The 25,125-nt window shown below is 38.2% G+C and overlaps 1 protein-coding gene across 4 annotated transcripts in view; it reads left to right on the top strand.

Moving 5' to 3' along the window:
• The window catches only part of ZNF521 (zinc finger protein 521), a 275,420-nt gene that overhangs the window by 88,681 nt on the left and 161,614 nt on the right, over positions 1–25,125 (top strand). The window lies entirely within an intron of this gene.

The following is a 25,125-nucleotide window of genomic DNA, read 5'->3' on the forward strand; positions in this document are numbered from 1 at the left end:
AATTTGTTTTCAAAGATACCTGGGTGGCTCAGTTGGTTAAGTTGTCTGACTTTGTCTCAGGTCATGATCTCGGGGTCCTGGGAGTCTGCTTGTCCTTCCCTGCCCCCCACCACTAGTGTGTGTGTGCTCTCTCTCTCTCAAATAATAAATACAATCTTTTTAAAAAAAGATATTAGGGTACAGGTAAGTGAGAATTTGATTAAAAATTAAAATTATAGGCAGCTATCCTGAGTGATAGCTGATGAAATATATTGTTATTTTATTACTAGGGAACATTTTTTTTTTTTACCTGATTCATTTTGTTTAGCCCTGTTAAAATGGGATTGAAATATGTTGTTAGATAATATACATGTTTCCATATTTAAAACAAAATAAGTTTATACTAGCCCTTATGACTTTTGTTGCATTTATATTGCTTCATTGATTTCACTATATGGTTCAGATATCACTTACTATTCTGCAATTTTTCACTGCTGTCTATATCAGCTGGTGATATAGATGTAGGGCCTAGAACCCAAAATGAAAAGCATCGACGACTATTGTGGGACTTTAGGGAAAACTTAATTCCTCTGGGCTGATAAACAGCATGCTGGACAAGTTGATTTCTGATGCTCCTTCCAGCTGTAGATTTTCCCTTTTCTCTGAGATAGTATCATACCAGGTTAATGGGTTCCTGGACTACCATGCAGTCAGAGTAACTGAAGAATCAAGGCAAGGATTTGAGTTCATATTATGTGTGAAAATTATCCAAAGAGAAGTGTAAAGTGCTTGAAAATAGTTTCCCCACACATCTGCTATTGAGCTCTTTGGAGGTATAGTCCAAGCCAATACCCTGCCGTGTGGTGCCTTTAATACTGATTTTCTACTTATATCTGTATTTCTCCAGAGGGTCTGAGCAAATCATATGCTGATCATTTTTTATTAACCACATTTTTATTATCCAAAATGCTGGATCTCATTTAACTTTGACTTATGACAGCTCCATTGTATATTAGCAAATACATTTTTTTGAAGCACAGAATCTAAACAGAAACAGGCCTTTTCCCTATGAAAGATGGTGTCTTTTCATTAAAAATTTTTCAAAATCCACGGGCACCCCGGGTGGCTCAGCGGTTTAGCGCCCCCTTCAGCCCAGGACCTGATCCTGGAGACCGGAGATCGAGTCCCATGTCGGGCTCCCTGCATGGAGTTCAGCTTCTCCCTCTGCCTGTGTCTCTGCCTCTCCACCCCCCCGCCCCCCCTCACCTCTCTCTCTCTGTGTCTCTCATGAATAAATAAATAAAATCTCTAAAAAAAATAAACAAACATTTAAAAAATAAAAATAAAAAAATAAAAAATTTTCAAAATCCAAATACATACACATCTTGGAGCACCCTAACTTTTTAAAAGTAGATCAGATACAGTAAATATACTCAATATTATTACTAGAGGTAAAATTAATATAAGTCACAAAAAATGCAGGTCTAATGCTTTTAAACGCTACTTATTCCCCCAAATTATACTGAATATGATAGGTTTCCTTCAAGATCAGTAATGTCTCAAGAATTTGGCAGTGCTAACAAATGGAAATGCAGCGGTAATTTATACTTCAGATGTTTGAGGCACTGGTACCCAGGCAGAAAGGGCGTATGCCAGGAACCAACGTAGTAATTTGTAGAAATACAGCTTCTTAGAATTATTGGGTTCAATAGGAAAATTCTTGACTTTTTGTGTTTTTCTGTTATCATAAGAGGTGTATGGATTTGATTTATGAACAAATAGTGCTATAAATAATAAAATAATAAAATGGCATGTCAGCAAGGGATAGAGTTACTTACAGAAGTTAAAGTAAAATTAAGTAACTCCCGAGCCCACTTCTAAAAGCGCCTGTTATTCTCAGTTCAATGGTAATAAATACTGTGTTAAAGTTGGTTTGTCTTAGGGATAAAGCTTTTATAAATACTTAAAATGGAATCAGCACACACCCTTTTACCCATGCTGATTTTTGTTTATCCTTGCAACATATTTTGAAAGCTCTGCTCTACTGTTCAAGCCAGTAGGAAGCACGGGCACTTGCACAGCATTTAAAACTCAGATATAAAGCATCTCCAGCACACTATGGATGCGCTCTGGGGTTTGAAGTTAATGTGAATGTCAGGCCAAAGTGGGGAGAACTTTATAAGATACTGAATAAGAGACTCCTATGCCATTTGCTATGAGATGAGAAGAAAGAAAGGGGGACATAGAAAAGAAGCAATTTTGTCTTCTTCAGATGTATCCAGGGAAAATAACTCATCTTAAAACAAATGACTGGAAAGTATGCAGCTGATTTTCTCATATAGGGTATTTTATGATCCAGATCACTTTGTTCAAGAAAAAAAAAATATTGGTAAATAAGTTGCAACATAGTCCTCTGTATTTTTCCATGAAGTATTAGGCCTTCGTATAACATGTGCATAATTTTTATGAATCAGAACCTGAATCATAAATAAAATGTTAATTTGTAGACACATTTAACTGTGGAGCAGATGGAAAAATAGGAATGTGTTAGAAAACTAGGTATTTGCAGAAGCTAATGAAGTTAATTGGTCTCATTTGACTACCTTATTTTCCCAAACCCCCTAAAGACTGGGCTTTTTTATTTCTTTAATTAAAAATGAGTTTGGTATGCTAATATTATAACCTTTCATTTTTTCCTAGTTTTCTATATAAATGTCTTATTTGTAGAACCACCCTTAGGAGTCCAGTATTAGTCAGAACATTAGTAAACTGAGAGCAGTAAGAAGGGTGCTAATACTATACAAAAGCCATTAGCCACATACATTGGGATAATATGTGCTTTTACACCTTATTATTACTTCCCTGTCCTGTTTTCTTTTGATTACATAGAGAAAGACCTATTTTCCTCTAGCCTAAAAATGGTACAAGTAAAAATACATGAAATAATGATTGTTGCGTAGAATTTAATTTTTAAATATCAGTACTTGAACATATTTTGATTGGTTAAATTACACAGTAAACTTCCATTGAAATATCAACAGTATGAAATCAGAGAAATCACAGCCCTGAGCTTATCAATACCAAGTGTGTAGATAATTTTCCCTAAATTATTCCTTGTATAGGGAAAAGTTAAAAAGCAAAATATTTAGCTGTTTGCCAAAGAGTGCTTTTTAATTAGAGCTTTATGTTTTGGCTGCCACTTTGGAATACACAGCGAATAGTGAAGGTGTAGTTGCATACTGCAAAGGATCCTGGGACATTGTTTCTCTAATGTCATCACTAACATACTGCATTTGTATTGATTGTCTATGATTTCTGTATATGGATGATTGAGTTTGAGCAAACTACCCAAGGTTTCAAAGGATTTGGATAATGTTACACTGTAGGGTTGGAAATCTCTTTGAATATTGTATCGCAAAGGGACAAAGACATAGTTTCAGTGCATTTATTAGGCCCTTGCTGTAGAAATAGGAACAATAAACCATCTTTTTTAAGTTAAGAGATCTTGGAACAGGCAACTCTAATAAATCCTGGGTTTAAGAAGAGTGGTACGTGCTGCAGTGCAGAAGTTGTTTATTCATCTGGAATGTATTAGAATCTTGATTAATAAGAAGACATCTGCAGATTTACATAGAAAGCAGAGTGGGCAGTTTGGCAAATGGAAGTGGAAAGGGAGAAAGAAAAGGCCAGTTCCATCGAATGCTATTGTTTCCTTTTTGACCAAGCATTGTTATTCTTAATAACACAGAGCAATCCAACATTTTCCACCTACAGAACTGCAATATACAATTAAAATCTGTAGCTTTGAGAACAGACAGGTCCCTTTAAAGCCCTATATTCAGAATAATTTTATATTTATCACCCTCCTTCTGGAAGATCCAAGCAGAAGGAAAAAAAAACTCATTTATTTGATTGTTTGGTTTACGTGACATCAGACATATGGATATTTGCAAATCTAAAATTTAACATTTTATAGACTACATTTTCACATGTAATACATTTTAAAAAAACCAAACTTTTCACTTAAGAATCCCTTGCCCTCACAAATATTTTTAACTAAATGGAAGTGCATAATTTCTGTACAAGACACCTTACATTTCAAGATAGCCAAACAAATGCTGTTGCAATAGAGCATGGAAATTATGGTGTTTGAGGGAAACCAAAATCAAAGCCTATAAAATTTGTATAACTCACATATCAACAGCATGGTTTCCTGAATGCCAGGGCATTTTACAAAAGGGAATGATGAGATCAGAGCTCACTATTTGGAAGATAACACGTTTGGCAGCTAGTTTCTGAAGAATCTGGCACCCATACAAACATTAATCTCTAAGGCCAATAGGTGAAAGATTGTTACAGTCTTTGCAGAAGGCAGAAATTCATGCATACAGCAATCATTCTTAAGGGAATAAAAGGAACAAATTCTGACCAACTTAAAATTCAACAGTTTTAAAGAGGGAGAACCCCAAACAAGAAAAAATAGCTGTCTTACTTTATATCTATTCCACAGTAGGATTTGGCAAACAAATATCTTGATGATAATGTATGTATCTGCTACTGGACACTTGCTGAAAGCTGACCAGTGACTATTTTTGGCCACTCAGTCACAGACAGCTAAATAATATAGATTGTAGAAAGCAAACTTTAAAACAATGGAGACATGAAAAATGATTGAAAGATGAAATTCCTTAATAGACTTTCGTAGAGTTAAATTGATGTGGTTAGTGTTAGAATATAGTTTGTCAGAATATAGTTACCAGCCTTCACCCACTCTCCCCTTAAGTGTGATATTTTAGTTAATATTAGGCAAAGTTAAATTCATTATTTTAGTAAAAGCAGGAGAGATTTAAAAAAAGAAATATGGTGTCTTAAGTATTTATTCTTAGTATATAAGAAGGGTTTGTTATCATATGATAGGATAATGCTGCAATACAGAGGTTTGCGAACTTTTACTGTAAAAGTCAAGATAGTAAATATTTTAGGTTTTAAAAAATTTTTTGTTTTAGTATTTAGGTTCTGAGGTCACATTGTTTCTATCGTGAGTAGTTAACTGCTGTAGAGGAACTCATGCTTAATATGTAAATGAATGAGCATGGCTGTGTTTCAATAAAACTTTATTCACAAAAGCAGGTGCATTTAGCTTGCGAGCCTAATTTACCAACCCCCTTAAACTATATTGATTAAGCATTTAGTAGGTCCTCAGTAGTATTGGATTATTCTAATGATGCCCAGTACTTGAATTTTAAAAGACTGCCCACTTGTAACATCATCTGTATAAGACAGAAGGAAATTTGTGGATACATGCAATGCCTAATATTTACACTTTATTATTAATGACTAATCATTAGAGTAGGTGGGAAAAGTATGTAAAGGGTTTATACAAAGTTATTTAGGTAAAACTAGAAAAGTACCTAGGTAAAGGGATTGTGGTGAATATCAACATAACTTTCCAAATAATTGTTGCTAATTCAAATTATTTAAAAAACCTAAAGATCATCTCTCCCTTCTAAAACTCCAGATGAAGAAGTTTACATTTTAATACCAACAGCACATAATTGATAACATCGTGACATACATTCATTCTTGCAAAGACTTTTCCAGGAGAGTGAAAATAAAAAGGAATGTTAAAACATATAAATGTTCTTTCTTTAGTATTCTGTTGTGGTCATCTTTGCCTGTGTTCTTCGTACATAATGCTCTATTGGCATATCACATCGTATTTCAGGTTCAAGGCTGCTGTCGCTGACCTACCGTCAGTAGAACATATAAGTGAAGCTCCTTTGTATAGGGATGACTGCTTTGTTCTGATCTAACCAACTGGAGATTTCTTTTGACCTCCCTTTGAGATGTGCATGTGGGTGTGTGGGTGTGGGTGTGTATAGTGTTTCAAGATAGCAGGCTTTAATTAGAAAGGAGTGCAGTTGCTCCTTACATGTGGGGCTCAAAACTATAATCTCATCCTAATAATCTTGCACACAGTTGCACTAACCAGGTACATAGTGATAATAGTAAGATGAGTGGCAGGGAATTAGGAGGAATACATGTCACAGGGATTTTTCCTTCACTCATCATGTGTAATTAGTGAATGATCTGTTCTTTTGGACCTGAATTTTTCTGAACAAGTGAAGGCATTCCTTCCACTCTACCACCCCTGTTGTTCCTTCACTTTAGGTTTTTATCTCTCGCCTGGGCCATTGCCATAGCCTTTGGCCTTCATCTGTTCCCTCTGCATCCAGAGCGCTCTGATGGAGTCCCTTCTCTTCTGATGGGAATTCTTGAACAGCTCTCTATGCCTGCAAATAAACTCAAAGCCCTTAGCTTGATAGGCAAGCCTGTCATGAGCTGGATCCTGACTCCGTATGTAGCAATGTCTTTTGCCACTTCCGCCCAATGTTTTTTGCCACTTCTAGTCCAGATCCCGGCTGCCTGTTAGCATTCCCCTAGGAAACTTCTTTTAAAAAAATACAGATTTAAACTCATCCTCAGACCAGTAATTAGAATTTCTGGGACTAGAGTACAAGCATCTGTATTTTAAAGATTTTATTTATTTATTCATGAGAGTCACAGAGCGAGAGCGAGAGAGAGAGAGAGGCAGAGACATAGGCAGAGGGAAAAGCAGGCTCCACGCAGGGAGCCCGACGTGGGACTCAATCCCGGGTCTCCAGGATCACGCCCTGGGCTGAAGGCGGCGCTAAACCGCTGAGCCACCCAGGCTGCTGGCATCTGTATTTTTAAAAAGACCTGCAGGTGATTTTAATACACAGCCAAGTCTGAGTTACTCTATCTAGTCATTTGACTCCAGTTTCGGTTCCCCGATCACATAATCTATCCTTCTGTACATACAGTTCTTTTTGCCTGAAATGCTTAGTCCCCTTTTCTGTACCTGGAAACCTTCTGGACTATTTTTTAAGTTTAGAGCAATACATCTGTGGGTGGCCTTTCTGTATTCCCCAAGATATAGTTGGTGCTTCTTCAATGCAACTCCCACCGCACGGCTTTTATTGCATTCCTGATTCTCTTATGTTGTAATTATATGTTTACGTGTCTGCCTCCCCCCATCCCATTCAGTGAACTATTTAGTGTAATACTTCACTGTTTTGGTCGACTTTTATCTACTGTGCCAGGTACAGAGCCTCACCTGTAAGTGTAGAGTATATGAATGGATCAGAAGAGGAAGACCAGGGCACCTGGGTGGCTCAGTCAATTAAACATCTGCCTTCCGCTCAGGTCATGATCTCAGAGTCAAGCCCCTCATTGGGCTCGCTGCTCAGCGGGGAGTCTGCTACTCCCTCTGCCTCTCTCCTTGCTTGTGCTGTCCCTCTCTCTCTCCCTCTCTCTCGTGTTCACTCATTCTCTCTGTCTCTCAAATAAATAAATGAAACCTTAAAAAAAAAAAAAAAGAGGAAGACTGAGATGGTAGCCAAGACACACCTAACAGTTTATTCATTAGCTCATTTACTTAGTAGGCCTCAGGATGATCTCTGTTTCAAAGGAAATGAGGCAAAAGAAGAACTAGTCTGAAAATTAGTGAGATTGTCAAATAAGAGAGTCCATAGAATGAGCAGCGCTAGGGAAACCCTTCTCTGGGATGGCCAAACCAAATAAGGGCATGGGACTTCAGCCATAGGAAAGGAGGTGGTCAGAACTTTGGGCAAGAGAGGTGACAAAGGAGAGAGAGAAAACATCAATGATAATCGAACGGACTTCTCTCTTAGGTGGGGAAAGAAAAATCAATGCTCAAGTTGAACTCACTCTAAGGTGACAAGCTAGTAAGAATTGGGAAATATACCAGAAAGCAAGACATTTCCTTTAAGACGTGGTAGGGGATGGTGGCAAGAAGACCGGGGCAAGTGGACAAGCCCCAAACAATGACTGAAGCTTCAAAAGAAGATGGGACTTACTGGGAGGTTATGGGAATAGCTTTTACTTAATTATTACAGTCTTAACAATAGTAGCTTCATTTAAGGGTTTTGATAAATCTTTGCTTTTGACAACAATGTAAAACATAGCCAACAAATTTGCTGAAAATCAAAAAGAAAATAGGATAAAATAAAAAAAAATACAATACAGAATGAATCTTATCTATTTCAGAAAGTTAATCCATCCCTATAGTTGGTTGTGGTGTTATTCTACAGACTCATTCTGAGGAATGTAACATACTATGCATATTCACAAAATATACATGAAGTGTAGTAACTTTTTTTGGAAAGATTTTATTTATTTATTTGAGAGAGCACGTGTGAGCAGGAGGAGAAACGGAGGGAGAAATAATCCGAAGCAGACCCCACACTAAGTGCCGAGCCCAACTCGGGGTTTGATTCCAGGACCCTGAGATCATGACCTGAGTTGAAACCAAGAGTCAGACCCTTAACTGGCTGAGCCACCCAGGCACCCTGAAGTATAGTAGCTTTTGAGCAACAGACTCATTTAATAGTTTTTTAAGAAACTTTTTCCTAAAGCATACAAATATATGTGCTCTTTTAAAAATATATGTGCATTTTATGGGCCGCCCAGGTGGCTCAGTGGTTTAGTGCCGCCTTCAGCCCAGAGCATGATCCTTGACCCGGGATTGAGTCCTACATTGGGCTCCCTGCATGGAGCCTGTTTCTCCCTCTGCCTGTGTCTCTGCCTCTCTCTCTGTGTGTGTATGTGTTTCTCATGAATAAATAAATAAATAAAATCTTAAAAAATATATATATATGTGCATTTTAAAAAGCCGTGTCCGTATTTATCCAAAACCAACAGTGAGTGATTTTGTTTTGTATTGTATACCTTTGTATCCCAGTACAGAGCCAAATATGCCTATTTGATGAATGAATGGATCAAACCGAGAAGGAGTAGACTTGAATGAGTTAAGAAAGCAATTGAGACTGTTGCCTCAAATAAGCCACTTCTCTCAGGTCTTCCATCATCCACCTAGACTGTGTGAAGCATAGGATAAAAAGCACATTAACTCAAAGATACATCATCAAGGGATTGTGCATTATAAAACGTACTCATTGATGACCCACAATAAAATTAATGGAATTGAAAAAATTCTCTTTTCAGAAGAGACATGCTAAGACTAAACAACTTTGCATAAATGGGATCAATGAAATCAATGAAAATTTGCTAGAGCAACGTTGATTCATTTGCTTTTTGCAGTTTTCAATACCACCAAAAGTTTATTCTATAAGCTGTTTACTTGGAATTCATCACATATTGTCTAATGGAACAATTCAGTAAATGGAGATTAGATTCCTGGGCTAGCTCATCCTTTTTTTTATTATTATTTTTTTACATATGAGGTTTGTAATAAAGGATCACAGCATACAGTTATACAGTTTGTGAATTTCACAAAGTACCTAGCAACAGGATGAAGGGACAGAAATCCAGCCATGCTTTAGTCAGCTAATGGAAAGGACAGTGTTTTGTAGTTTCTCTGTAAGAAGGGTACCTTTTGGAATTTATCCTCTTGGATGGGATTGTCTTCTGTAATTTTCATTAAGATGCTTTTAGTTTGTGCTATGGGCTGCTTGTGACTGAACAGTGAGTCACACAATGAGTTGTAAGCATTATTTAGATGGGAATTTGAATTCTGGGTCTTCATTAAGGAAGCCAGACTAACATTTCTTCAAGATTCACTGCAGGAGCAAGCATTCCTGCTCCTCTCCTGTGTTTCATGGGCGCTGGGAAGTAGAGCCTTCTCTGGCTCCTCCTAAAACAAGAAGATGCATGGGAGACTGGGAACTCTTGTGAGAGCCGGGAGTTTCCTTCTATCCCAGAAGATGGCTGAGGTGAAGATGTGGAAGTCAGAGTCTCTGTGAGAGCATAGGCTTCCTGAAATGCTGTGGTCAACATGGGTGGAGTAGCTATACGTACATGGGCTTTTATAGGAACTTTGCAAGTGGGGCACTACAGAAGAGTGTATGTGTGTGTTTGTGTGTGTGTACATGCACACACTTACAATGTTAGAACTTCCCTGAGCACATTGACAGCAGGTGGACTCAGCAGGCTAAATGCTATGGAGGGGTATCCAGGAGGTGTCTCTAGGTAGTGGGATGGATAGAATTCCATCTACTCACCACTGTTGGGAGGGAGGGAGACTCATAGTTTCTCATGGGCTGTGGTGGGGACTCTCGACGCCGGTGGAGAGTAGAAGATGAAGTTCTAGTAGTTCATTCATCTATATCATTTATAAGTTTGACATTTTGAAACCAATGAATTTCTGTAGGTGAATAATAGATCCTTACCATCATAGACCTACGTTTTAAAATGCTATAAATCAATATGTTCTCTTATTTTGTTCTTTCTTAGTTCTTTGGTACTGAGAAAGACAAAACAGGACAAATAAAACCTCAATTTCACAGTATGATGAAGTTCTCCAGACTTAAGAAGACCAAGTCACATTAATTAGAACCCATTTCAATAATTAAAAAAAATTTTTTTTTTGGAAAACAAGACACTTAGAGCTCACTTGGATGTGTGATCTAGTAACGGTATTAATCAGTTGAATAATCCACATTAATCAGTCCTGCCTTGAAGTAAAATTATTAATCAGCTTGATGATCTAAGCAATCGTTTGAGGAAATGCATTTGTCTTAGAATTTAAAAAGTGATAATGGAAAAGTTAGAAAGAGTACAAGGAAAAAGATATTCTTGTTAGTTTTATCTCATTTTTATTTCAATACCAGCTCTTCTACTGACATAGAATAACTCTGAACAAATAATTACAAATAATCACCCCTCATTGGTGTCCTCTTATCTCCATTTAGAGGGAAAGAACTGCCTCAGGTTGTTTCCTTTGCCCCTTCCCTCCGGGGGATAAAAGTTGGTATCCTCCAGAGACTAATGAAGAGCATAAAAGCTGAGGCCATATGGGCCACTAAATAGGCTTAAATTGAGCCAAGCTATTGTTGCATTTGGCTATTTCCGCTAAAACAAGAGAAAAATAAGGACAAATTCAAAGTAGTCATTGGCCACTTGGCTACTGTGAGGCTAGAAAAGAAGAGGAAAAAAGGTGATTAGTTTGATAGAAATGTTCAGGTTTCTACTGATACTGTGGAGACTCAAGCATATGGAAAACTGGAGTTATTCCATCATAATGAAGCATTCCTAAATCTACGTGTAATCTCCCAATAATCAACAAACCTCTTGGGGAGGGAATAAAAGATGGCAGTCAGGAAATGTTGCCAAAGAAATCTTTTCAGAAATTCTCTTATACCAAGGGATGACTATAGCAACAATTGATTTGGAGCCCTTTTCTTGAAGAAAATAATAGCCTCCTGAAAGCATAGAGTAAAATGATGGCATAGAGTATTTAATGTATAGTCCCAGTATTTTATGTCCTCTTTTACTTAGGGCTAGTGGGAGGTCCTTCTATCTGTCATAAGCCGAGGCTGGTTGGGTTTATACCAGTTTTTCAGCTTGTCCCACTGTCTCCGTTTAGTTTATACCAGTTTTTCAGCTTGTCCCACTGTCTCCATTTAGATCTATCATTTATATTCATAGAATAGAGGAAGCATTAAACACTACATAGGGTCAAGCCTGTAGCTAAACAATGAGAAAAACCAAGCAAAACAAATTGTGAAGTAGATCGTAGTCTTCCAATCTTAGCGTCCATTGCTGCAAACTTGAAATTTTAGGCATCTAAATCATTCATTTCTCCCCAGGAAGAAAGAAATTTGCAAATTAAACTTATTTTGCAAGAAAAAATTAAAGAGTATATTCACAGATAAAGCGAAAAAAAAAAAAAAAAAAGATGTGTCATCTTACACTCACCATGAAGGTTGGAGTTGTTATTTTGGAGTCAACAACAAAATCTCTGCATCTTTGATTACTTCTCTCAAAAAGCTGAAAATTTTTAGGATATGATTTTCAGTTAATCCTCAAATTTTCTCTTGTGTGGTTTGGCAGATGTGAAAGTTTGAGAACCTCAGGAAAATCATGTCAAAAGAACCTGCTTCCGAGAGATCACAGGGGTGTGGATTTGGTTGACGACACAGACTGTTGAGTCCTTACAGAGAATTGTTTGTCTTCCGTTTTTAGATGGCTTTAATTCCTCCAAATTGCTCCTTGAATAATAGGAGAAAGGCAATTTGAATTTCAGTGACAGATTGGACATAACAGGTTGCAACTATTAGGTCTAATTTTACCATACTGAGAAATAAAATTGCCTAAACATAAACATCGATCACTGATGCAGTAAATTAATTTGTACAGAAAAAGTAGTTTAACTGCAGTGCACATTAAACATAGAAAATTTTCAAAATTACTGCTCTCTGAATTAATTTGTACACTTGTTTACTTGTTAAAAGCACGCATAATTTTTTTTTCTAAGGCAGTGCAGGTTTGAATTGAATAAGAAAGAAGTGTAAAAAGTGGCAAGGAAATACAGAGATGTGGAAGGCACACCAGCTGACCCGAATACTTGAAAATTGTATTTTTTTCTTTTTTGTTGTTTTTCAATGCTATTTAGAAATGTGCTTCATTTTTTAACCTGTCCATAAGATCACTAGAGATGTGTTCATTCCCCCTCATTATAACAAGACAAATGTGATGTTTTAATAGTCTTGACTTACGTTTGCTAAGAATTGGAGGTATGGAGTAATTAGAAGGGTTTTATGGTTTGGTTCCTTGGTGAGTTTACGTTCAAAGGTGTCCTAGGGCTTTGTATAGGCTGTTAACATTGCATTTCTGAACAATCTGACCCATGAATTTCTTTGTATTTAACCCTTAAGAAAATCTGTGAACATGTTTTCATTGTTACCTGTAATTCTATTGTGAAGAATGCATGGCAAAGTTTGGATACTATCTTTTCAGACTGTTCTAGCCGCTGCAGAACTGGAGCTGGCAATGTGGTGTGGTTTGATACCATCTCCTGCCTACAGTTTTCAAGGACAGTGGTTCGATTCAAATACAATTCTGATAAGTGGCAGGTTTTCGTGTCTTTAATGCCTTGACAAGGGCATCACTCTCAGGAGAGGGAGGTGAAACCGTTTGGACGAGGATTTGGTCCCTGCTCCTTTGTGCTGACACACTAAGATAATGGACAATTAAGAGAACCTTCACTGCAGGTGAAAGGATGGGGTTATCACTAATATAAAGGAGCCCATGGGGTGCTGGGGTATGAAGGAGAAGAGGAATGGGAATTTTTAAAAGGAATATAAAACACACAGATGAGACGCCTAATAACTGTTCACATATTGCTCTTTCACATGTGATAATGGTGAGTGATTGCAGTATTCACCATTGCTTGCTGTAACTTTTTAAAAAATATCTGGTTCATTGCATTTGACACAAAAGTACCACAAAAGACTTGCCCCTATGCTAGCTTTGCCTGTCATGGAGTAGGTGAGCCCAGATAATAAAGGGGTTTGTTTTTGTTGGAGGCTGGCATTTGGACTGCCTTTCATGGGGTTTTGCAGATTGACTCATGATAATCTAGGGCCATGGATGTCGACCTTGACTGTGTTCCCCCAGGGCCCCAACCCTCAGAGAGTCTGGTTTACTTGATCTGGGGAGAGACCCCTATTTTTAAAAGCTCTTTGGACAATTCCAATGGGTAGCAGGGTTGCAGGCTATTGTTACAGAGTTTCTTGGGCTCCCCCACAGCTGTCTGTTTCTTTAATAGATTTGAATAAGATAAGTGTTTTTATTAGAGAAGATGTATTCTGCATGTTACTAATAGCCATCTAGTGTTTCTGCTGACCTCATGATTTAGGATTCAGGTGCATTTGGAGAGAAGTCTCTTCTCTTGACTACTGTTCCCCACTTGCCCCCAGTGTCTTTTTGTTTCTGCTTGGGTTTTTTTTTTTTTTTTTTTCCTTTCTGGTATGTATTAGAGCTTCCTCCTTCTGCAATATTGTGCATAAATGACCTATAGTATGGGGAGAGTCACTTCAACATGAGGGCTCCCATAAGGGCATGTTCATAAGCTGCATTATTTAGGGTCATAAGGCAATACGGTAGTAGCAACTTTGTACCTAGACTTCTTTAAAAAAAAGGGGGGGGGATTTTATTTATTTATCTATTTATCCTGAGAGACACAGAGAAAGGCAGAGACACAGGCAGAGGGAGAAGCAGGCTCCATGCAGCGAGCCGATGTGGGACTCGATCCTAGAACTCCATGATCATGCCCCGGGCTGAAGGCAGGCGCGAAACTGCCAAGCCACCCAGGCTTCCCTGTACCTAGACTTCTTTATCTAGGCTGGTAGATGTCCTGTGTGGGTGTGGATCACGAGGGAAAACTTCGCATACCATTTAGCACCAATAAAAGTGAGACAGTCCTGAATATTTCTGAACCGAGTGTGGAAGAGGTTAACTGATTTTCTTTTGACTTAAACTTTCATTTGTCTCCAAGAGCTCTGAACGACAATAGAGTGCACAGCTTCTGATAAGTATGGGTTCTCCTCAGCCTGAAGAGATGTGTGTGATAAGATAAGATGGCTTGAAAAAAAGAGAGAGCTTGAGAGAAAGGGATAGGAGGAGAGGGAGAGAGAAAGTATGTTAACTGCTTTGACTGCAAAATACCCCCTGGTAGCCAGAGATAAGACACCTTGAACTACTCAGAAGGCCTTAAACAGGATGTAAATGAAGCCAATAAAAATCATTGGCGATCAAGCCACTTTCCTACTTCCCTCCTATTTCCAGCCCTGACAGCAGAAGGCTTAATTGACTGTATGGCGTAGCCCACGTTTGTGCGGAACCCAGGACGCACTGCATGAGGCCGAGGGGAACCAGTTCAAAAAAAACAAGATCTCTCCAGTTTCTAGAGGGACCCAAATTGAAGGCATTTAATCAGTAGTTCTAGCAATGCCTTCCTGAGTGGAAAAAGAAAGTATTGCTGATTATCGGAAGCTCCTTTTCCCTTCCCCTCTTCCTGCTTCTCACGTTCGTTTGCTTAGTATTTGGTCAGGACAGTCTTCTGCGTATGAAGGGGTTCATGGGGTGAGAGCTGCATTTCCTAGTGTTTTGATATTTCTCATCAAGCTAATGCAACTTGAAAGAATTTTCAACAAAAGTTGAAGACGTAGGCTTTTCCGGGTGCACGTTAGAAGCAAGCTGTTTACTCACAACTCTGTTTCTGTATCAGATGCATGTAACACCCAGCTGTTGATGTACTTGGACCTGATAACTTCAAAACAGTTACTGTCTTTTTTTGTAGAAATATGCAAGCTGCTGCCAACCAACAACACTTCTACAGAGAGGAAGTAACTTATGGGAGCTAACTGGACCTTACACTGGAAAGATTTGAAGCTGGGAGGCCTGCCGAAAGTGGGAGGGGCAACTGTTAAGGGACGGGAAGGCGAAGGAGATAATGATGTTTTCTTTTTGTAAAGGCTGCTTCTTGGAAGAGCTGGGATTCGATTCCATGTGGTTTTTGAATAAGGGAGGGAAAGCCCACCATCAGCATTGTTCTAGAGCGGAGCAGCAAATATGGAAAAGGCACGGCTGAGTGTAGCAAACTTTAAGCAGAGAACTTGAATGATTTAGGGGAAATGAAAGATTCTGCAGTGGTTTTCAAACCTGGGAGTGCTAGGGAAGCACCTTGAAGCTTGCTAAAAACAGGGAATTCTGGGCTCCCATCCCCAGAAGTTCATTGTCGGTATGCACTGGGGAATAGAGCCTAGGAGTCCACATTTTCAACAGACAGTTTGGGTGATTGGGGAACAGGGGGTGATGGATGATACTAAGAAACACTGCCTGGGATGATGCAGTTGAAGCAGAGGGTCAACCTTTGGTTTTGTTGTGTAGAGTCATGGTAGCTGCAATAATAATTGAGGAAGGACCACTTAGGGGAAGGTGAGAAGGCACCATTGTTGTACCCCTCTTTGGGATGAATGGTGGGGAATGTGTCTCAAGAGACAGAGCATGAGGAAGGGGAAGCTGACTACAGCTTTGTTTGGTGGAAACTTTTCTTCGGCTTTTATTTGCCAATACCTGACCTGACCGAGCCGCCCCTCTACCCCTGCTCAGAGGAGGGCATAGAAAGAAGAGAGGCAAAGAAGGAGACCCACTGTTAAGGAGAACTGGAGGGGAGAGAGAGAGAGAAAGAGAGAGAGAGAGAAGGATCTTGTAGCCAGTAGCCAGAAGTGAAATTAGATTAAGAAATAGACTGTCATGACTTGTCAACAGCAGGTTATGGATTCATAGCAGTGTTAGATGGTTTTGTTTTCCTCTGTGTGTGTGTACACAAACATGCCAATTACCACGAATTAGTTTTGTAATAGAAAAAACAAGTCTTTAATAAAAGAAAATGAGCAGTGTTAAACACCATTTTTAAGTTTATTATTTACTCATTAAAAACTAAAAGACTTGGTGGCCTTTGAGGTGGTTGTTTTAGCAGGGACAGGGAGGAAAGGATACACTTGGAGGGTTATCTCATGCATGGACCAAGTCTACTTACCTTGGCACAGCACTCAGGTTCAGGTTTTAGTGCTACCATCAACTACTCCTGTTAGTGCGAGGTTATCACGGGTCTCTCTCCCTCATTGACCAGTATGTTTCAGTGCCAGTATGTACCAGTATGTTTGTTGGTAAAATTCATACTTTTTTTTTCTGAAGGTTAAGACTTCCCACAGATCTTCAATCTTATGTTTCATATATAAGAAAAGTGAAGAATGACAACTTTGACTTTAGGTTGTAGGCTTCAATCAAATTCACTTAGTTTCTTTCCTTTGATCCCTCAAGTCAGACCCAGAGGTGTGCATAACCGATGCCAAACAACATCGGGTCATCTGTAGAGAAAAGAACAGAGCTCAGATGTGGGAGGAGGCTTGGTAAAGATTCAGAAACCAGCCCTTTCTAACAGACAGCAGTGAGTCGGTCAGGATCCCAGAACTGTGTTAGTAGGTTTTAAAGTCCCTGAGTATTCAAAACATGCTCTTGCAGAGGGTCATACCAATAAACCTTGGACACACACAGACATGTGTTGTTCTCCATATCGCCCTCTTCAAAGGTAAAAAACATTGTCATAAATGTTCTCCATGAAAATTATGGTTCAGAATTGGTGCATTTCACATGAGGACTAAGCAAATACATATCAAATTCCTTATTACCTGACTTGAATTTCTTAATTTACTCTTATTTAAATCATTAAGTTTTCCGTGGAATTATATACACTGCTTGTGTCCTAGATGTTGGGTGCCAGGGGGATAGATGTCTACATGTTGTTGTGAAACAGGCACAGATGAGGGTCTCCCACTGCTTCCCCTGGCTCCAGCCAGCTTTATTACTTGACTTGTTACTATGGCCACACTACCTTGGATTCTTACACATTGTCTGTTATGTTAAGATTACCTTGGATGTAGACAAAATGAAGTAATATAATAAGGAATTTTCATGGGGTTTCTGGGGCCTGACTTTGTCACTCGTTTTAGAATATTTGACAAGACACTCCATCTCAGTTTTTATAATATGTAAATCTATATAATCGACATACAATATAGAATTTAATTAAAACATTGTAATTGTGTGTAATATATATTAATTGTAAAAAGTAGTGTCATAAAGATGTCCCTTAGTGAAGTGTTTTAATAAGAAATAAGACATGATTTTGCATTGACTCATGTTAAGGGGCACATTACTATGATTAACACCTTTGTAATAAGAAATAGCAAAAATATTTCAAAAATTACTTTAGCATAAATCATTAGTCTGTTCTGAACATTTTAGTGAACTCTGCATAAACAGGCACACATACACACATTACTATGGTTTTGACTGAGATTTGCTCCCATAAATAAATTACCAGGACTATTAACAAGAAAAAAATGATGGAATGAACTGCTATGGATTTAATTTTTATATTTATTTTCAGGTAGTTCCGAGGGAAGAGTAAACTGAACCAAGAGTGAGAAATAGAAAATAATGGGAGAATAAGGTACCTGGAAAATCCATCAGATTGATAATCAGTCTTATTTTCAGGATTGCCTCATGCAAATTTTACCTAATTATGTAAATGGAAGAAAAAAGAAACTGTGTGACTAAGGGCATTTGATACTGTATGATCTGGGTAGAAATATTTTGTCATAGCCTAGTTAGAGTTACTTTAAGAAAATAGACAGGTTCTTTACAGTTTACCAAACAGTATCTCATTTGAAATAAAGGACTCTCTATATCATACAGGTTACTTGGGATCTGACCTCATTTTTCAGTTTTAGTTTTACTATTTAAGTGTTAATGTAAAAGTTAATGATTCTGTTGAAACACCATAAAACTCTAGCCTGTGAGGGCACATTGATGATTTGTCCTCCCGTAGATCTCTTCATATGCACAAAGTCTCAAGATAGTCCAGTATCCCCCAATTTGTTAATATCAATGCCATATGTAACTTCCCTGTAAAATGCATCAGGACTGGCTGAGGAGTAGATGAACAGACTACTTGGAGTTGCAGGTGCCCGGTGGTGGGCTAGTTGCACTCACTAGCTATCTGAGAGCACTGGATTTTATACTTCAACCTGACAACCTAGTGTGAGTCAAACCCTGTGCATTCAAATAAAAAAATGATGACTTGTCCCAGACCTTAAGGGCCCTTCTCATACTTTAGGTACATGAACATCATAATCAAGAACACTGAGGTCCATTGTATTATAATATGTCAAACTGACATAGATAATAGATAGTTGTAGTAATATTTCCCCCTAAACTTTGTAACAGTTTTTTCTATATTAGCACACCGTATTTATCACTTTACTGCACAATGAACCCACAGGGGGTGCTAATTGGTCATTAATTAAATTTTAGCCTTTCAACACTTTTGTATTCTCCAGTGGCTTTATCTGCAGTGAAGTATATAGTGTGGCCTTTTTAAACTGCTGGAAATTCATGTCAGCTTTACTGTGCAGTGGATATAATACAGCTGAAATTCAGCTTGAGTGAACATCATTTGAGGACCGTTATAATTCCTTGTGACCAAAAGTTTACCAACCTTGGACCAAAGCCTACATGTTAGAAAATATTCAGTAGGCTATAATATGACAAAACATTCTGATAGACTAGATTCCTCTTTGAAAGAGAATCTCATTGCTTTGTTTGAAAATTCTAGTGGGTTGTGGCAGTTCTTCAAAAAACTAACACAGTGGAATGAACTTTCTGAGATCCATCATTCACTAATAAAAGTATTTTCAAATTTAGTGTCCTTAATGGAAGAATTCTTTTTTGCCTTATGTTCCTCCAGTGAAGAAGTTAATGTAAAATTATTAGTGATTAACATGGTAGCACTGAGAAATTTGCTGAGAATCTCATCAGTGAGACATAGGGCTGGTGTCAGAACCATGTAATGTAGCTCTAAGATTTTTGAGTGCAGGTCATTCCATTATGGGGATTTTACTCTGCGGATGAGTTAATCACAACTTGCTAGTGTGTGCAGCTATTAGGGTATAGCTAGTACACATTGGCTTTCAAAATAACCATAATAGCATAAGATTTTTTTGGTATTTTTGTTTATTTTCTACTTTTAAACAACTACCCCTTTTGTTTAAAGGATTTACCTTCAAAATTATTGGAATTTTTGGGATACCTGGGTGGCTCAGTTGGTTGAGCGTCTAACTCTTGGTTTCAGTTCAGGTCATGATCTCAGAGTCGTGGGATTAAGCCCCAGGTTGGGCTTCATCCTCAGCATGGAGTCTGCTTAAGATTCTCTCTCTCTCTTTCTCCCTCTCTCCCCCCTGCCCTTCCCCCACCTTCTCTTTCTCTAAAGTAAATAAATCTTTTTTTAAAAAGTTTTAGAATTTTAATATGAAGAAAGCATCAACTAAATTATAATTTCTTTTCCTTTGTACTCTTTCCACATTTGTCAGTTACAACCTGAAGGAAACTTTGACTTTCATAGTAGTAGTAGCAGCAATTTAGTACTTTTTTAAACATTCAGAAAGCTTTTTTATATCATATTTGATTCTTATTATATTAATGATGAGGCAGGCTGGCATTTTTCTGGTATTATATAGTTAAGGAAGCCAAAACTTAAAAAGAAATAAGGAATTCCTAGAGTGCATAAGCTAATGTCAGACCTAAACACATAGTAGATGCTTAATAAAAGCTAGTTAAATGGCTGAACAAAATAAGCAATGGAGAACTGCTTCAAATTCTTTGTGGTGTGAGGTCAGATATAAATACAAGACTAGAAAGTAACTACAACATGCCTTCTAACCCAAAATAGTAGAGATGAAAAGAAAGCAGACTTGGGAAATTCACCGTGATGATGTCTGTCATTATTCAAGGAAAGCGAAACATATTAAATAATGTAGAGCGCTCCCTGTCGCAGCCCCGTACACAGATGTGTAATACACAATTGCCAATTATTGAATGCCAAAAAGTTGATGCTTATCATTAGTTATTATATGTTTTTAAGTGAGCCAAAAGATAGAAAAAGTAAAGCAGTTCTCACCCCCCACATAAATGGAAACCACTTTTCCTTCTGTCTGGCTTCAGAAAGAAGTCTCGATTTCCGTGAGGGAGATGATGACTGTTCTTTAACTGGTTGCGCGTCAGCTTTTTCCTCTGATTTGAGAGGTGGAGTTAAGTGTGAACTGCTTAAGAATGCACTGTTTTCTGTTTAATTTGGCTGCAGAAGATGGAATTCATTGAGCTCCGTCTGTTCAAGTGAACTTTAAGCAACAGTAAGCAAAACATTTGTACTTCTCTCTGCACACAAAACAGAACTGTGTCTGGCGAAAGAGACAGCGTGGATATAAAGACCCACGGAGGGCAGTGAGGGAGTGATAACAACTTCTTACCTCTTATGTTGGCTCATCTGAAGCTTTAAAGGATTGTTGGAGAAAGTGAGCCTCTTTTTTTCTTTTATTTAAATTGGAAAAGTGAGCTCTGATTCTGGAATTCATCTTAATACTGTGGAAAAAAAAATGTGCACCACCAATTTCTGCTCCCCACAGCTGCTATCATTAATGGGTGACCACTCTTTTCCCTCATAACCTAACTGTTAATGCATTTAATTGGTCCTTCTAGGACAATTTTGAATATTACAGAATTTAAAAGCATCTGTGAATTATAAATAATATTAAAGTTTACATTTCTCTTTTGAACACCTAGTTAAGAGTATACATTTTCAAGTCGTTAAATAAGTTTTATGACAAAGAAGTGAATTTCATGTGGGGACTGTTGATTTTTACAAAAAGTATGGAAGTTCTATCATTAAAATTGCAGCTTTTCTAAAACTGTTGACATTTCTATTGAGAATTAAAGGAAGCAATTGTGTAATAATGCATAATGGTTTATTTAGAGTGACCGTATCCTTTAGCCATCAAAAACCACTGCTTTAAAATTGTATTGTGTAATTTGGTTAGATGGCTTTACTTATGGTGATGTAAAATTGTTGCTGTGATAGCCCTAGGTTAACACGAGAAGAATCTCTGTTACCTGTGTCTATTAAATACACGTCAAGACACCGTTCTCTTTGAGCGGTGCCTAACTTCTCTTAGTCTTTGCTCACAACTATGTATTCCCCTCGGAATTCTCTGCTTCTCTTAAGGTAGCTCAGGTAATTGATGAATGAAAATAGGACTTGGGACTCTTTTTAATGTGAAAGTTCAGAATTGCTCCTATAGGGCCCGTGCTGGCAGAAATAATCATTTTAAGCCAATGGAGGATATAATCTGGAAATTTGCTTTGGTCTCGTGTTTTAACCTATTGTTCACCACTTAAAAGATCACCTTCTGAATGAACTTATTTTGATGTTAAATAATGCAATGATTGTATTGCTAGTTTTATAAGAAGAGAGATATTTTGAAAATTACATATTTGGCTTCAGAATTACATACCAGAATACCTGTTCCAAGGTTATCTGTCTGTGAAGACCCAAGATTATATCTTATGTATGATAATTTAATGCTTGGAACAAAGTTGGGATGGATTTATGGTCCATTAATTTTTAGATATCACCAACTATTTATGTTTTATTTTCCTGGTGGTTGAATGTACAATGCATAAAGCACTGTAGATTTCCATTGGGCTAGTCCTTAAAGCTACTATTCCAGTAGTTTCATTAAAAGAGAGAAAATGTTAAAATATGTTTATACTATACACATAGAATCTTACGTGTGAAAAAATAAATGCATGCCACACATGTAAATCTTTTTGTTTACATATGCAGCTTTTCTTTCCAGGGATGATAGGTGCCCCAGAAACAATCGCTAATCTCTGTAACACCCCAGAGGATAAAGGAGCAAGAATTATTATCTTCATATTGCAGGTGAAGTACCTAGGTAGGGACAGATTAAATGACTTGGCCAGGTCACTCACTAAGTCATGAAGCTAGAAATAAAACTCCAGACTCTTGACTTTCCATTCTCATTCTGAATCATTGCGCTCCTGAAAACAGAGGTACCAGACCTGTCAGTATTTGTGTTTTTCTTCACCTGAAAACTAACCATTGATGTAAATCCTGTCCCTGTTAAGGAACCTTGCTGTGTGGCACTTGCACACACATGAAACTGAGTCCCTGAAGGGCAATGCAGAGAGTACTCTGCCGTTACAATGAATGAGCTCAGGTAGCAGAAGGATATCAGTAAGCCAGCTTCTTGAGGGCCCAGCCTTGTGAGGAACTAAAAGTATTCGAAGTTTCCATAACTCCAGAGCTTTGGTTAATTTCTTTAACATCTACAGTGACTCACTCCACCTTATGTTACTTTCTCCTTAATAATTTCAGATTGTCCGTATTGTTACAGAGTCAACATTCTTGAAAGATGTGGTCCCTGCCCTCAGCAGACATGTATCTTAACACTAGACACACTTAATGGTACAAAAGAAGCATTGGCATCACCCCAAACCTTTCCGCACGTCCTCTCTTTCTGCTTCTTTGATCTGGTTTCTTTCCTTTTCTTTTTTTTATTGGCTACTTCAATTAGACTCGAAAGCCAAAGAGTGGCCAGGACCCTCAGCATTTCTCAGCTGGCAGGCTATAAACTGAGACTGTCAGGTCCCTGATTGGCACCTAATCAGCCCTTCTTGGGTGTATTTGTCTGTTCTTCCCCCGCAGCCAGGATAAAAGCCACATCCAGTCTTTGCACTCTCCTCCCCAGGTTAGCCCATAAGGGGCCAGTGGCTTATATCACAAAGGTACTTTGTACTCTGGTGCCTTTTTTCTGTGGAATACCTTCTTCTAGTATGACTTCACTTTTCTGTTAGTGAGCACATTTCCCCATAAATATGACCGAACAGGTGTTGCTCCACCGCTAACTGAGTTTCCAGCTGTCCTCCTCCGACACAGACTCTGCAGAATCTGTTGTTTCGTCCTTTTAGGCAGACTGGAGAACCATCAAGCCTGAGATGGAGGTCTTCCTTGCAGGATATGGCAGTTTTTTTGCCAGAAGATGGTCGGGAAAGCCTGGCTGGCTAACAAAGACAGGCCTTCAGCGGCTGGGTGTAGTTCCAGTTCTGCATCCCCTTTGGCAGGATCACAGAGGCTGCTGCAGTGTGGCCAGCCAGCAAAATTAGGAAATAAGGACCTCTTTTATTTACTCAGGCTGCTGAATCATGGGCATTCCTGTCTGCTTGGAGAAAAGTCAGGCGGCTCTACTTTCCACTGAAAGTCTCAGGAGTGTTTGAGACTTTCATCTCGGAGTGTTCACACACTTGTTTTAATGTGCTTTATGGAAATGGTGAAACTCAGCAAGTACAGTTGCTGTAGAAAAACATCTGCACTAACTATGCACACACATTTGCATCTTTAAATAGACTTTTAGGCCACGGAGCTGGTTTCCAGGAAAGTTGTATGTTTTTTTGTTTGTTTGTTTTTTTCCGGTGTAAGAGCTACAGTTCTCTGAGAGTCACCTAGTGTGAAGTGACTGATTCCAAAAATTAAAATTTAACATGGACATGTTAAGTACTTCACATTGAAATGCAGAAAACCTGCCATCACACAGAATGACATTCCTGTAAGTAGCACTTAGTGCCGAAGGGGGGGGGGGAAGAGTTCGAGTTGATTCAGAAACCAGCACTTGGAGAATCCTCCGTAGTTTCTTCCATGTGAAAAAAGAGCTTGAGATTGTTCAAATATATATTAGCCATCTAAATGTAGGTTGCCTGGTGACTGCCAGAAAGCTAAAGTTAATGGGGACAGGCAGCTTTCAAAGACTTAGGTAGACCTCAGAGAATGTTGGCAACACCACCATCACCACCAAAGTCTTGGGAGACGAGTACCCTTGGAGCATGGACCAACCCCCCTGGGAGTTTTGTCAGTGAGTTCCTTGTGTGTCTCTGGGAGCACACATCCGTTTAGAGTACCAGCAAATGAGTTTCTTACAATTTAGATTTTAAAATAGAAATCAGCCTTTCATGAAACCATTATTTATTTTTCTAAAAGTAGCATTCCCTGCTCAAACTTCTTACTCTGCTTGGTCTGTTCCATCCCCCAGCTTAAGCCTTCTGAGTCTTTAACTCTCTTTCCATGTATTTCAGTTACAAAGACACATCATCTGTGATTTTCACTTTCTTTTCCCTCAAGACCAAATAATAGGGATCGGAGAGAGAGAAGAAAAGGCTTTCCAGCTCCCTTGAATCCTGGTTGAGAAAAACTTGATCCTACCCCTCGACTCACTTGACATGTTGAAATTTACAAGCTTAAGAGAACAGTTATGTAATAGGGTATAGTCAGGCATGGCCCACAGACAAGAACCTGATTTAAGATTGGTATCAGGGACTGCACACTATTTATAATGGTCTGTTGCTCTGTAATTCTTTGTACATTTGTATAATAATATATCATGCCTGGACACAATCTACAATTTAATAATAAGTTCACTTGCTAAATTTTTTAGGGTCAGTAGTTATTTTCTTTGAGTCTAGATTTATGACAAATTCTGATTCACTGTTTTCCCAACTGTACCAATGAGATGATGTGTTTGAAAATATTTTTCAGTGAAACAATGAGATACATCTTTTAAGATAACTGTGAAATATAGTAGATTTTTTACCTAGAATGCTAAGCAAATTTAATAAATAGCAATTTTCACTTAATAAGGGGAATATTTTAAAACTTTGGTTTGTTTTAGGGACACCATCTTTAGGTGACTTAACAGTTTTTTTAAAAGGAAAGCTAGAATCACGATTGAGTTTTTTGTTTTGAAATTTTAAAAATTTTCTATTTGATGGTGAATTAAGTTTATCTGCCTATGTTCTTTCTATGCATTCACATTCACCTTTAAATTT

Source organism: Canis lupus, chromosome 7 (assembly GCF_003254725.2).
Source record: "Canis lupus dingo isolate Sandy chromosome 7, ASM325472v2, whole genome shotgun sequence".
In the NCBI taxonomy this organism is placed as follows: Eukaryota; Metazoa; Chordata; class Mammalia; order Carnivora; family Canidae; genus Canis; species Canis lupus.